The sequence below is a fragment of the Danio rerio genome, chromosome 9, assembly GCF_052040795.2.
Source record: "Danio rerio strain M-AB ecotype USA chromosome 9, GRCz13ab, whole genome shotgun sequence".
NCBI classification, from domain to species: Eukaryota; Metazoa; Chordata; class Actinopteri; order Cypriniformes; family Danionidae; genus Danio; species Danio rerio.
Genome location: NC_141029.1, coordinates 1,623,964 through 1,639,182, shown reverse-complemented (window position 1 = coordinate 1,639,182; position 15,219 = coordinate 1,623,964). Strand labels below are relative to the sequence as shown.

At 40.9% G+C, this 15,219-nt stretch overlaps 1 protein-coding gene across 7 annotated transcripts in view; it reads left to right on the top strand.

Annotated features, from left to right (window-relative positions):
• The first annotated feature begins 636 nt into the window (after positions 1–636).
• Positions 637–15,219, top strand: part of osbpl6 (oxysterol binding protein-like 6) — a 70,339-nt gene continuing 55,756 nt past the window's right edge. For 4 of the 7 annotated variants that reach the window (NM_001442307.1, NM_001442308.1, NM_001127405.2 and 1 more), the window contains exon 1: positions 648–891. The gene's annotated coding sequence lies outside the window, so the exon portion shown is untranslated. Of the gene's footprint in view, positions 892–15,219 lie in introns of all 7 variants that reach the window. The other 3 variants (XM_087265753.1, XM_087265751.1, XM_087265752.1) reach the window with 1 other exon arrangement.

The following is a 15,219-nucleotide window of genomic DNA, read 5'->3' as shown; positions in this document are numbered from 1 at the left end:
AATTTATTTGAGCTTTTTTAGCACAAATTTATTTGACCGATATCTCATCGTCCTGCACTGTAGGTTGTATTAAAATAAGCTGTTGTTTCTCATTCAGTTTCATTCGGCTTGGTCCCTTTAATACATCAGGGTTCGCCACAGTGGAATGAACCTTCCAGCTGCAAAACGTCAATAAGATACAATTTATTGGGTAATAAATAATATGAATAATACTTGGTATAATTGCTGTTTTTACATTACTGTAAGGTTTGGAGTATGGGTAGATCTTAATAAAATACAATTTAATAGGTAATTTAACAAATAATATGATTAATACTTGGTATAATTGCTGTTTTTACATTATTGTGAGGATTTAGGGTAGGGGTAGACATTAATACAATACAATTTAATGGGTAATTTAATAAATTATATTAATAACATTTGGTATAATTGCTGTTTTCACATTACTGTGATGGTTGGGATATAAGTAGATGGTAATAAAATACAATTTAATGGGTAAATTATTAACTAATATAAAACATTCTCGCCCGCAGCTGTATCCCATCCAGCAGTGCTCCGGCTCCTTGTTTTGCGTGCCTCTAGCGTTTGCGGTTTCAGGATGAGATCCAGTCCAGTTTTTACCGCAGACCTCCAGCCATCGTTACCGCAGCATCCGTCTAAACTGCCTCCAATTCCAGCCACACACAGCACTTTCCCCTCACTTTCTGCACTTAATTCACCTCACCTCGACATCCTCCTCCAAAATAACCGACTGTCCGCGGGACTAAGCGCTGGGATAGCCGGATAAACAGCTTCCTCTTCGGCTACCGCTTCGCTAATTCACGGCAGCGTCGGCTTTCTGCGCCAAGAGATGATGATGATGATGGTAATGATGTGGACACCGAACCGCTGGTACGTACCGCTTTCCTTTCCTGCTTTATTACGTGTCATTTCCACACAAACCGACGGCTAATTTCATTCAGGGTTAAAAGCTTGAGTCGCTAGTGTCCTCTAGATATTGATAAGCTGATTAAAAGGGATGAATGGCAGTCACGCATCTTTGAAGATGGCAAAGTCTCATCTGGAGTTATTCACGGCTCATTACCGCAACTTGCAGAACGGATATGTGTTGATATAGATTTCTATATGTGTTGTTTTATATATATATATATATATATATATATATATATATATATATATTAGCATCGCATTATGCGCTTGATCGACTTGAACTACATATTAAAGGGATAGTCCACATTATAGTGAATATTCTGTCATCATTTACGTTATCCTTTAGTTTCAAACATGAGTTTCTTCTCTTTAGACACTGAAGAAGATAGTTTGAAGAATGCTGAAAGGGCTACCATCGACTTTCATAGTATCATTTGTCATACTACTGTTACTCGATGGTTTCAGCTTTTAAATATCCTCTTTAGTGCTCAACAAAAGACATAAACTCTCTCTCTCGAGAGAGTAAATAGTGAATTTTGGAGTGAACTGCCCCTTTAAACCGTTGATTTGGCTGAAACACACCGCTTGTTTATGTGATGGTGCTGTGCTGAATGTCAGTGTTGAACACTTCAGGTTTTGCCATGTGCCATGTTCATCTTACCTGATCTGATCATGAGGGATTCAATCATCGTTTTGGTTAAAAATCCCAAGGTCAGGCAGTGACATTGCAGTGTTCAATAGAGATGACAGCATTTCCCTGTTTAGGGTTACTGAGGAAACACTGAGCAGTTGCTAAGTTAATGTAAGATGGCTAGTTTTGGTTTGTTGAGTCCTCCATAATTTAACTCTTTGTGATCCAGACCATCTAAAACCCAACACGCCTGATATTTACAGGGACATTCCACCCAAAAATGAGCATTTACTTACTGATTACGAACTCTTAAGTGATTCCAATCTTTAATGACAGTCTGTTAAACACAAAAGAAGATGTTTCGAAGAATGCTGGAAAGCAATACACTGATAAAGATTAGTTTGATTTAATACACTTTTTAAGGTATGTGGTTGCAAACTATTTATATGGGCTGACTTTAAACTAGTGAATGAACATATGAATTGCATTTTGCGCTACGCCACTGCATGACACTATACGGTTGCACCACTGAAGACCCACAGGCTGTTTTGAGGATATTTTGAAACTTCTCTTCTGTTATTTTAAGTAGCAAACATCATTTACTCACCGTCACAGTTCTCCAAACCCGGCTGACCATTTTTCTGCAGAACATAAAAGGAGAAGTTTGGATGAAGATGCAGATTTGCTTCGCTTGACTTTTCTCTGCGAGACATTTTAGTGTGTGCATTGACATCAGTTTAGAAAGGTAGCATAATAAAGAGTTTTAATAAACGTCATGAATAACAGATTCAGGAATGTTTCACAGTGTTTCCTCTAATATTTGTTCTTCTGGAGAAAGTCTTATTTGTTTTATTTCGGCTAGAATGAAAGCAGTTTTTAATTGTTTTAAAGCCAGTCAATACTTTTAGCCTCCTTCAGCAATATTAGTGTTGGATTGTCTCCAGAACAAACCACTGTTATACAATGGCTTGCCTAATTACCCTAACTTTACCCTAGTGAAGCCTTTAAATGTCACTTTAAGCTGAATACTAGTGTCTTGAAGAATATCTAGTCCAGGGGTGGCTAACCCTGTTCCTGGAGAGCCTCCTTCCTGCAGATTTCAGTTGCAACCCATATCAAACACACCTGCCTGTAATTATCACGTGGTGTTCAGGTCCTAATTAATTGGTTCAGGTGTGTTTGATATGGGTTGCAACTGAAATCTGCTAGAAAGTGGCTCTCCAGGAACAGGGTTGGCCACCCCTGATCTAGTCTAATATTATGTGCTGAGTCTTGTTATCTGCTGAGTGACACTACAACGCGGTGTCCTTTGTCTTGTTTTGCCGTGTTCTTTGATCCTTGCCTTGTTTATTTATTTAATCCTGTTTGCTGCCTGCCTTTTGACCATTTGCTAGGGATGGCTGACGTGACACAGTGTCGAGATCCCGAAGGGCAAGTGTTTCGAAACACTGCACCGACGCATGATCCGAAACACCCAAGTCGCGTGACTAAAGTGATTCAAAGCATCGATCAGTTTAGAAGCGTTTCGGGACCTGGAGAATTTGCATTTGACTGCCAGGGTCAGACAAAATCTTCTGTCTCATATGGCCGGCGTTGTTGCGACGTTTAGGGTACTTTCACACCTACACTTTTGTTTCGGAATGTGTCTCGTTTGCCCAGTTAGCGCGGTTCGTTTGGCATATGTGAACAGGGCAATCGCGCTCTGTTCCGCGCCAAAGTAATCGATCCGAGATCGCTTGAATGAGGTGGTCTCGGCTCGATTGAAACAAACCCTGTAGCGGTTCGATTGCAGTGAGAAAGCGATCCGATCCGAGCGCGGTTATATCACAGTGTTTTATAGATATGTAATAGGCTTACGGCTATATGAAGGCAGAATTATGAGTATGGCGGGAAGTTTTGCGAGTCTCCGGATGCCCGCAAACGAGTGATGATCTCCCGGTAATCTCGCGTCTCCCTCCCGGTCCTCAAATAGGCATCGTCGCGCAGCCTTCTCACCCCTCTCCACCGCATCTCTCCTCAGACACGTCGCGCGCGCACCCTGTCAATCACCACCAAACCACCACCTCTCCTGACAGCTGAGCGGGACGCTGCAAAATAAACCCTGACACTCTGACCAATGTGAGGAGAGTTTACTCACGTGACTTGTTTTAGCTCTTTTGGTCCGATTAGAAACTGTGCAGTGTAAATGTGAACCGCTCCAAGAGCAAAGAGCAACAATGTAACAACTGTAATCTCTGTTTCAGAACAACTGAATCGATTCACAGGTGTGAACGCACCCTTTGTTACATTTTTTGAGAGGTACACGTCAGCGATGCTGACGACCACGGCGTAGGGCTATGCGTCAACGCGTAGGCTGTGCGGTAGCATACGCGTGCGCTTGATGCAGAAGCATAAATTAGCCTTTAGTTTACATGTAAACCTGTTTGTCCTGCATGTTCTTGAAGGCAGTGTTGTAAATTGTGTGTGTTTGTGTGTGTGTGGTCGGGTTACATTTGCAAGCTGTTACAGTGGTGTTTGCTGAGAGTCACTATCACACACGTCTTTTATTTCTTAAGTGCGCTGTGTTATTGTAATTATGTAATTAAGACTCATTTTGGACGTGTGTGTGTGTGTGTGTGTGTGTGTGTGTGTGTGTGTGTGTGTGTGTGTGTGTGTGTGTGTGTGGGCGGACCTGACGCAGCCTTAGTCACTGAAGGAACCCCAGTTTTTCATTCATCTGCTCGTGTGCTGACGACGTGCCTTCAGACTATAAAAAGAGCCTGGACTGCTTGTAAACTGAGCCAGCAGTTGATTATTCTGCCAATTACAGACTCCTTTAATTATGCAGGACGCTGGAGCTGGAATGCTATCGTCATGGACACCGTCTCAGTGGCCAATGACAAACAGAGTTTCGAGAAGCACCTGTAACGGTGACGCTGCAGATTTGATGAAGTGGTGAAGAAACGTTTGGAGAATTCATGTTCAGTCACTCTTGCTGCTTGTTCAAACTATTTATTTAAAATGAGTTGAAACAATGTTTTCTGGCAACACGGTGGCTCAGTGGTTAGCACTGTGGCCTCACAGCAAGAAAGTCGCTGGTTCGAGCCTCGTCTGGGTCAGTTGGTGTTTCTGTGTGGAGTTTGCATGTTCACCCTGTGTTGGCGTGGGGTTCCTCCCGGTGCTCTGGTTTCCCTAAAAGTCCAAACACATGCGCTATAGGGGAATTGAGGAACTATATTGGCCATAGTGTGTGTTTGTGTGTGTGAATTAGAGTTTATGGGTGTTTCCCAGTACAGGGTTGCAGCTAGAAAGGCATCCACTATGTAAAACATACTACATTAGTTGGTGTTGGTGGTTCATTTCGCCCTTAATAAATAAGGGACTAAGCCAAAGGAAAATGAATGAGTTATAAAATAATACAAATTAATTAGTATTTTAGGGCTGCGCTGTGATCCTGGAAAGTTCTCTTTGTCAAAAATGATATATTATTAGCTGTTAAACAGTTAATTATTATTCTGTCGTCATTTACTGTAACTGAAATGTATAAACAAAACTATTTTTGTACCTAAAATCTTTAAAAAATGGTGGTTCATTCCGCTGTGGCGACTCCAGATTAATAAATGATAATTAATAAATAATTTTAAAAAATGAATGAATGAATGAATTTTTTTAAAAAACTGTAAGTATTTTTTTGCTTACGTAAGGAACTTTGTGTGATTTAAATGATGGTAAATCAAATAACTGTAAAGTATAAAAAGTAAATAGTGTATTATAACAAAATAGTTATAAAATAGCTATAATTAATTAGTATTTTGTGGTCCTGAAAAGTTATTTTTGCAATCAAATGATTCTTTTAAATATGGTCATTACTAATGTTAACTTTTTTTGTCATTTTAAAAACTGTAAACATATGTTTTTATGGGTTTAATGACAATAAATAATTATTTAAATAACAGTTTAAAATGCAGTATTCTTCTCATTACACTCATTAAAATAGAACCTGTTTTAAAGCTCAGGAAAGAAAAAAAATTTATGCCTGAGAACAAATTTCTGTCTTTGACGTTGTTACAACACAGCCTAAAATGTAAATGTGAGCAATAAAACGTGCTTGTTGTCTTAGCAGACAGCACTCATTAGTGCGCTGTGTTGGAGTAGCCTGGTTTCTGTAGTGGGAATCTCCCACACGCTCAATGATGGGCTGGAGGAGTTCACTTTAAAGAAGGAAAGCTACATCCTGATCAATAACAGTGCTGAGTTTTATCTCGCAGTGTGTGTGTGTGTGTGTGTGTGTGTGTGTGTGTGTGCTGCTCGGTTGTAATCCTGAGTTTTCAGAACTGCTTGATTGGTCCTGTGTCTTGGTTGTTGTCTGTGACGGGTCATTATCCTCCTTTAAACAGGGCTGGACTGAGCCGGGTTCAGCAGGTTGATTAGTGTGTCCATCTGTTCACTGTCTGCCTCTGTGTTTACTGCAGTCTGTACAGTCAACTCAGCATGCAGACGGGATGTAGAAGCAAACCTACATCCACACGCCAACAGTGGTGATTTTTGAAGATCCTGAAAGTTTTGTGTCGACTGACCTTATTCTTCCTGCAGCAAATTCTCTTGAAGGTCCCCGTGAAGTGCTTTGAAGTATGCGTTTTTATCCAATGCTCGACGTAATCTCAACTGAAACACGAGGCATGAAGTAGCTCCTCCCCTTTAAAAAAAACAGCCAATAGCTTTTTATTATCACAGCTCTGCCAGAGAGAGTGGTAAAGCTCAAGAACATCAAGGAAGGGGCGGGGCATGTCAGACACTAGAGAGCATTTGATTGGTCAGAAGATTTGATGAGAAACTGAAGTATGAGGTGACGTGAAACGTATCGTTGCTCCATTTGTGCCAGGAGTGTCAAACTTTTTTGGGGGCCATATGGAGGTAAATCGATTCCCAAGTGAGCCAGACTGGTAAAAGCACGGTATAATCTATTTATTAATTTATTTTTAATACGAACAACATAAAGCTGGAGCCTGAGGACAACACGATCTCAAGGCAATTCGTAAGTTTTTGATATAGTAGTTTATTCACGTGAATTCGTGCGATCTCATGCATACAATTTTGTACGATTTGCTCATCCACCAATTATGGTTGGGTTTAGGGGGTGTGGTCGGGTGCCACGCCTCCTTTTTTCTTTCCTTTTTTTCTTTTCCTCCCTTTTTTTTTCCTTCCTTTCTTTTGGTCGGCACTGACGAGTCTGGGCGGGACCGAGAGCCGCGCCAGCCCAATGCAGCGATTGTTTACAATTGTTGACAACTAGCGTTTCAGAAGTTGTATGGGGTATATGCCGAAGCATGCTAATAGGACTTTTAATTTGCCAGTAACCTGGGTTAATTGAATGTCAATGCAAAATCTGGTGCATTTAAGGTCTGTTTTCTTTAAAAATCGGCGATCTCCACTAGCTGAGTGATATCCGATTTAAAGTGGGTCTCAGATTGTACAAGAAGCACTGCATTAAATTACATTTCCCCCATCATATCTTTATAATATGAGCATTTATTTTACCCCACTATATTCAATGGAGCTTCTGCGCTAGCCTGCCGATTCTGATGGGCGCGTGCGAGTAAACAGCTTTTTGTCTCGTTTTACGCTTGAGTAACTAAATAAATGCTAAAGTTTATTTAACTGAATGTGATGACATTACAACATCGATGCTGTATAAGGAACCGTATAAAATGGAAAAAAGTTCACAATAACAGATCACCGGAAGTGTATCAGCATTGGGAACAGCACTAGTTGGCATATACCCTATTGCAGACCAACAGAGACAGCGCGCAGAAGTATAAATGCACAGCTACGGGCGTTGCATGCGCCGTGGGTTACGCCGGTCACTTGACGCAGAAGTATAAACCAGGCTTCAGTCAGTCGGTCAGTCTGTTAGTTAGTTAGTTTATTTAAATAGCACATAATTTACAACACAATGTTGCCCAAAGTGCTGAACACAATCAATACTTTATAAAATGAAATCTACATCACATACATAACAATTAAAACATAAGGCAAACCCCTCAACATTAAGAAGGCTCAAATGCATTAAGAAATGGCTCCAAAATAGAGCAAATTTCAGTTGAGCCCACTGTTAGAATGGCCAACTTTACAGCAGATAAAAGGCGTTTACAGCCTGGTACAAAAAAAGATTGTGGTTAATACAGCTAATATTACCCTTCATGACAACTGTGAGGGGATGAATTTTTTTATAACTCATCCGTTTCCTTTATATTAAGTTTGCATAATTAAGGGCGTGGCCACTTGAGTGACAGCTAGGTCTCGTTGATCGCCGTCACGTCACCTCAGCTGAATCCTGCAGATTAGCCACTGATCTCGGCATATTTATCGTATTTCTGTGTTGTTTTATGTGGCTTTACACAGTCAACTGCCTTTTGGACTTGTTTCCTACAATTATTAGAGGGCATGGCATGCTGAGTGCACTTAATTGTGCTCACAAAGCATTCACGAGGCCTCCGTTTCCCATGTGAGTAAAGTTATATACTTATATACCATCTCTATACATGTATTTGTTTTATTTAAGATCATTTATCGTTTATATTTATATTTAGAGCTGTAATGCACTCCAGAATCTGACAGATTGATTAGCTGTAGGCTCTAGATCAGTCATCTGAAGCGTTGTCATACAGTGTTATGCTGGATTTCATCAATAGTCTCACATTAACTAACACAGACTATATCTGAAGTGTTTGGAAGTAATTCATGTTTTCCTCCTGTTGAAAAACGTCATAAGAACAATGTTTAGTGGCTCAATGTATTACAGCAGTGTTTTTAAAAGTCTAAACACTTTATTGATATAGTGAACAACCAAGCACAAGTGGTCAGAACACAAACGAGTCGCATGTGATAAAGTATTAAGCGTTCTCCCAAAGTAAAGTGTGTCTGAACCAGGTCCAAGCTAAATGCCAGCAGGTGTCTGTAGCTCCGCCCACTCTCCGCCTCTTTGCCCTTGTTTGGTATCCCGCCGTGGGTGTGATGACGCGTGAACAAAATGGCGGCGGTTGGCCACGCCTACTTGTGGCTTCTTTTGCGCTCGTTAGAAACCTATGGGTGACGTCACGGACACTACATCCATATATTTTACAGTCTATAGTTATGTCAGATTTATTAATGTAGTGAATCATCTGATTTTCCTTTAGCAGGTTTAATATTCATTAATATTAATTATTCGAATTCTTATATTCACTAAGGTGCCGCTGTTTGGGGTGAAATAATAGTTAACGTTACATGATCATTAACGTTAGTTAACCTGCAAGCTGCATTTTGACTAACGGGGCTGCGGAAAAAATAATGAATAAAAAGAGTGAGGCTATGGTCAAATAAATAAATAGTTGAAAAAAGTGCGACTGCTGAGAGTGGAAACACCGGCCCTCGCGGGCAAAAAATGGACCGGGTCACCAGGAATTCTCCCGGTCCTCCCTGATTAGCCAATCCGGGCCTGCACTAAACTGAATGATAAAGCAGATTCTGACGCCTGGAAGTTTCAGAAATGCATTACTTTTATTCTAGTCTGTTGACCTTCTCCAGATGACTCCTCATTCATCATCCGCGCCGCTTTGCTCCTTCCTGTTGTGTTTCTTTTCTGCTTCTGTTTGTTAATCTCCTCCTTCAGAGAACAGTGTCTCGACATCAGGTATAAAGCGGCACCTGAAGTCTCCCCTAATCTGTGGCTGCCGCGGGAGTTATTAGGAAGCCTGAAAAAGGGCACGAGAGTTTCAGTGTTGGCAGATGCAGATGAAGCAGCAGGAGATCATTGTGGCCCTGCTGGAATCTGGCTGTGCGGTTTTTACACACCTCACAAATCTGTGCTGTTTGTTAAACAAACCTGATGAAAATCCTGCTGCTGAGTCAGACGAGCAAAGCCTGACAGTGCATATCGGGAGCTGTTATATTCATATTTTCAGTTCAGGTTTGGATTGATGTTTGCCATGACGTTTATCTAGAACACAGGAGTCGATTCCGGTTCCTGGAGGGCCGCAGCTCTGCACAGTTTAGTTCCAACCCTAATTAAGCACACCTGATCAAACCAATCGGGTGCTTCAGTTTTGTTTGAAACCTGCAGGTAATTGTTTTGAAACTGTGCAGAGCTGCGGCCCTCCAGGAACTGGATTTGACACATGTGACCTAGAAGACACAAAATGCATCCACGATTCTAGAATCGCTCATAAACGCCGGAGCAGTGAATAATAAGAGGAAAATAAAGAGTTTCTGCTTCACGGACTGTCTTTGAGAAAACTTCTACGTTCCCATAAGACTCGAGGTTGGATGCAAAATAGCTCCTTTCTTCTGCAGAACACAAAAGGAGAGCTTTGGCATGAGAAAAACACTCTTGAGATCCAGCAATGACAAAAAAGAAGCACAATAAAGCAATCTTAAAAGTAAGAGAGAGCATGCAAAAGTGCTGCCAATGTATTATTATTTTTTTTTGTATGCCAAAGCCCGGAAACAAGTTAGTGCTTAGTTCAGCTCTTCCATCATCCTGTTGAACGGGAATTTGGTTGAACAGTAAACACAATCTCAACATGTTTTTAGACTTTTATTCCATGACATTAGTACAGATCTGCTTGCAATAAAGGCATTTGCTGATAAATGGGACTACAGTGGGCATTAAAGGGGAGCTAATGTTCAAAAATGACATTTATAAGGGGTTTTAAGTGTAAACAGTGTGTCAGGAGTTTGTAAATATACTCACCGGCCACTTTATTAGGTACACCTGTCCAACTGCTCATTAACATTAATTTCTAATCAGCCAATCACATGGCACCAACTCAATGCATTTAGGCATGTAGACATGGTCAAGACGATCTGCTGCAGTTCAAACTGAGCATCAGAATGGGGAAGAAAGGGGATTTAAGTGACTTTGAACGTGCCATGATTGTTGAATATTTCAGAAACTGCTGATCTACTGAGGTTTTCACGCACAACCATCTCTAGGGTTTACAGAGAATGCTCTAAAAGAGTGGAAATATTCAGCGAGCGGCAGTTCTGTGGGCGCAAATGCCTTGTTGATGCCAGAGGTCAGAGGAGAATGGCCAGACTGGTTCCAGCTGATAGAAAGGCAACAGTAACTCAAATAAGCACTCGTTACAACCGAGCTCTGCAGAAGAGCATCTCTGAACACACAACACGTCCAACCTTGAGGCGGATGGGCTACAGCAGCAGAAGAGCACACCGGGTGCCGCTCCTGTCAGCTAAGAACAGGAAACTGAGGCTACAATTCACACAGACTCACCAAAACTGGACAATAGAAGATTGGAGAAACGTTGCTGCTCTGATGAGTCTCCATTTCTGCTGACACATTCAGATGCTCGGCTCAGAATTTGGCCTCAACAACATGAAAGCATGCATCATCCTGCCTTGTGTCAGCGGTTCAGGCTGGTGGTGGTGGTGTAATGGTGTGGGGGAGATTTTCTTTGGCTCCATTGGTACTAATTGGGTCCAACTGAGCATCAACGCCACAGCCTACCTGAGTATTGCTGCTGACCATGTCCATCCCTTTATGAGCACAGTGTCTCCATCTTCTGATGGCTACTTCCAGCAGGATAACGCAGCATGTCATAAATCGCCAATAATCTCAAGGTTTCTGAACATGACGATGAGTTCACTGTATTCAAATGGCCTCCACAGTCACCAGAGCTCAATCCAATAGAGCAGCTTTGGGATGTGGTGGAACGGGAGATTGGCATCATGGATGTGCAGCCGACAAATCTGCAGCAACTGTGTGATGCTATCCTGTCAATATGGAGCAAAATCTCTGAGGAATATTTCCAGTAGCTTATTGAATCTCTGGCACCAAGGAGTAAGGCAGTTCTGTAGGCAAACGGGGGTCCAATCTGGTACTAGTTAGGTGTACCTAATAAAGTGGCCAGTGAGTGTATATCCAGCTTCGCTTTTTATGATCAGACTTGACAGAAACATTTTCATTGACATTCTCCCTTTGTATGATGTCATCAGAGGTGGAAAGCCCCACCCACTAGTGACTATACCTCCCTCATTAGCATATACAAACCTGAGTGAGAGCCGCACACATTCAGTTTCCACACATGAATGCAGCCTTCGAGGGCCACAAAAGCTCTAGCGCCTGGTTCGAGAACAGACTTCCTATCTGACAGGAAGCCGTGTGAGAGTGAGATGGCTCAAAAAAACGCTCTCAAACCAGCTCTAATCTCTCTGCGTAAATGCCTGTCCTCGACTGACCTCTCCTGTGAAGTTTGCCGATGACACAGCTCTGATTGGCCTCATAAGCTGCGCTGAATAATCTGCTCCAGACAGCAGGAGGAACAGCTGCTAAACTACAGCAAACACAACAGCCTGGAACTGATCAAAAGATGCTGAGAGCTAATGGACAACTCACAGACACCATCAACATCAGTATATCGTTCAGTTTTAGTTCATCAGTTCATCTATAGCGCATGTGTTTGGACTGTGGGGGAAACTGGAGCACCCGGAGGAAACCCACCGGGAGAACATGCAAACTCCACACAAATGCCAACTGACCCAGCCGGGACTTGAACCAATGCCCTTCTTGCCGTGAGGCCACAGTGCTAACCACTGAGTCAACAAACTTGTCACAATAAGTGAAATAAGCCACGCTGACAGGTTGCAAGTGACATTATAAGATATAGGGCCCTATCATACACCCGGCGCAGTGTGGCGCAAGACGTGGCGCAGTAGTCTTTTGGTAGTTTCAGCTTGGTGCAAGAGTCGTTTTGAAGTGTTGCACTACGCTGTTTAAATAGCAAATGCATTAGCACTCATATGTGCGTTCTGGTCTAAAAAGGAAGGCGTTCTGAGGCGGACCGCTGGCGCGTTGCTATTTTGAGAAACTATAATAGATTTTTCATTAGACCAAAACTAACCCGGTCTAAACTCCAGCGCAGAGTTGCACATCGCTTACACACTGCTTAATACACACAAGAGAGCAATAGGCAAATATCTTTACACATGAAGAAAATGTAAATATTAAGGATATATATATAGGATATAATAAGAATAGATATAGAATATAAATATAAAGGATTAAAATATTAGAAAACATATTATTTTCTATCCTATATAAATATGAAAAATCACTGCTTTTATGTCTTTTTCATCTCGGGAGGCTTTTTCAGTTCATTCATAACAATTTGCTTTTGTATGATGTTATTATTATTAGCAGTATTATTTATTATATCCATATTTATATGTGTTTTATTAAAAACAAGCTTAGATTTGCCCACCTGTCAGGTTTTAGATCATATGGGGCGCAGCATGTGTTTTAGGATATAACTCAGGTTTTTGAGCACACTTCATTATTATTGTTCATTTATTCATTTGCTGGAAATTAGAACTGAATTTAGAAACAGTTTTGAAACGAATATTTGCGCTTAACAAACAAAATTAATTATTTATATGCTAATTGATGTCTGTGTGTAAAGGTTTCCCTATACAAGAACGAATGTGAAAGTGATCCATTATCTCTCATTAGCCCCTTTCACACAGTGATACCGGTAAATATCCGGAAAATTTACGGAACGACTTTACCGGTATATTCAAAAAAGCGCTGTTCACACAGGCGAGGACGTTACGGAAATTTTCCGGAAAAGAGCATTCACACATCCATTCCAAAATACCGGTAAATTCTGACATCATTCACCACAAATGAGCTTGAAACGGCTGCGCTTGTATTTGTAAACATTTGACTAAATTACAAACTCTGTGGATGATCAATATTGTGAACAACTTTCGCAGGATCACTTTCGCATGTCGAGATCATAATATGTGTGTGTGCTGGCGCTCACAGGCTGTTTCATGGGCACACGCAAAGCTTGAAGGTAAACAAACAACGGCTTATCATAAGCATCTTATCGATGATTATTTGCACAGTTGGCATTAAGAAGAACATATAAACGTGATCTGACTAACTTCTAGCAGCTAAATGCGTCTGGAAAAATATTCAAAGGCTTTTATTCTCACAAACCGCGCGGACGTAAATGCGTCTGACTGTTGTGATTGGCTAAAGCAGACGGCTCACGTCAGCACGTTCTAGACGTGCACGCGCTTATTCCGGAAATATTCCTTCTGCGTTCACACAGCGCAGCATTCCGGCAAATTGCCGGTAATGTTACAACTTCTCTTTCCGGAAAATAGCCAGAACGAATTTACCGGTATTTTTAAAAAGGACCTGTTCACACATACAACCTTTCCGGAAAATTGCCGGTAATTTTCCGGAAAGGTCTGTATGTGTGAAAGGGGCTATTGTCACGCAGTAGATGCTCTGTTTAACTGTTTTCTGTTAATAAACTGTCAACTGTTTGCTTGTGAAATGCTCAGTTTTTCCACTTAGACTTACTTTGCGTCCTGTAAATAGTGAATGCGCTCTTGGCGTGACGCAGCTGAGTCTTAAAGGGAATTAAAAATGAGCCTCTAATTGGTTTATTCTCAAAACACACCTATAACTCATTAAGAAAATAAACTCAACCCTTTTAGACCATGTGCCACGGCGCAAAGCGCATTTTCCTGTCCTTAAATTAGCAAAAATGCGTTCTGACACACCCTGAAAGCGTTTGCGCCCTGCGTTTTGCGCTCTCTGCATGGACCGTCAAAATAGAGCCCATAGCATGCGCCAGGGATTCCCAAACTTTTATTCCGGGACCCACCTTGGCAAGTAATTCAATCTCAAGACCCACCATAATATTTTATTATGGAAAAATGGGTAAAAAAAAGTCATCCATTCAAAGCAGTCAAAAATATATGGTGTGCAGCTTTTTGGATTTTGGGATTTGATATGCACAAAATGAGACTCAAAGTGCTTTTTGTGGGATGCTGGCTGTAACTCTGATCATTTTTTTGTTGATAAAGATCCTCTTCTTTTTTCAGAAGAGAATATGATCAACCTTTGATCAAGCCCCTGCATTATGATCAAGCCCGTCACATCGCAGTAATTCCCTTGCTAGTGTATAGTCATAAGAAACTAAATAGCTTTTTGATCGACTACAAGCTGGGAAAACGTCAGATAAATATGCCAATGCAGTTAACATTATCGCTGAATTGATCTAATATTTACACTTTTGCTTGAGGAAGGAATGATGGGGGTAGTTACATTACTATATTTTCCATAACATCTATGCCCTTCTATAACATTAGCTGACGTTAAAACTAACAGATAGCACTATAGCTATTTATTTATTAGCAATCTGTCAACGCTGGAATGTAAAAAATATGGGACAACAAACAGCTTCAAATGATAGAATACATAGCAAACATTAGAAAATATTGACAATAAAATAAAAGGATTAGCCTATTAAAATCAAAGGCCTATACAGACATGAATAAAGCTGTAAAATCCACTTTTAACTGTATTTGCATATTGATTAAAGTTACTATAGTTATTTAGTGAAGAGCAGCTAATGAATCTCTCATTGTTTTGTTTGATAACAGAGGTGTTCATGTAAGAATGCACAGATCTATAATGAAGCATTCGACTACTTTAGTAACTGTTTGTGCTCATTTAAGAGAAAATTAGTAGTGTTTAAAATAAACACGCAGGACGGAGCTAAAAAAAGGAAAAAAACGAAAAAATTAAGCACTTTTCCGACGGTCCCTTACTGAGAGCTACACTCTGTGCGAGCTCTCCTGGCTAAACGCATATTGCGAGGGCT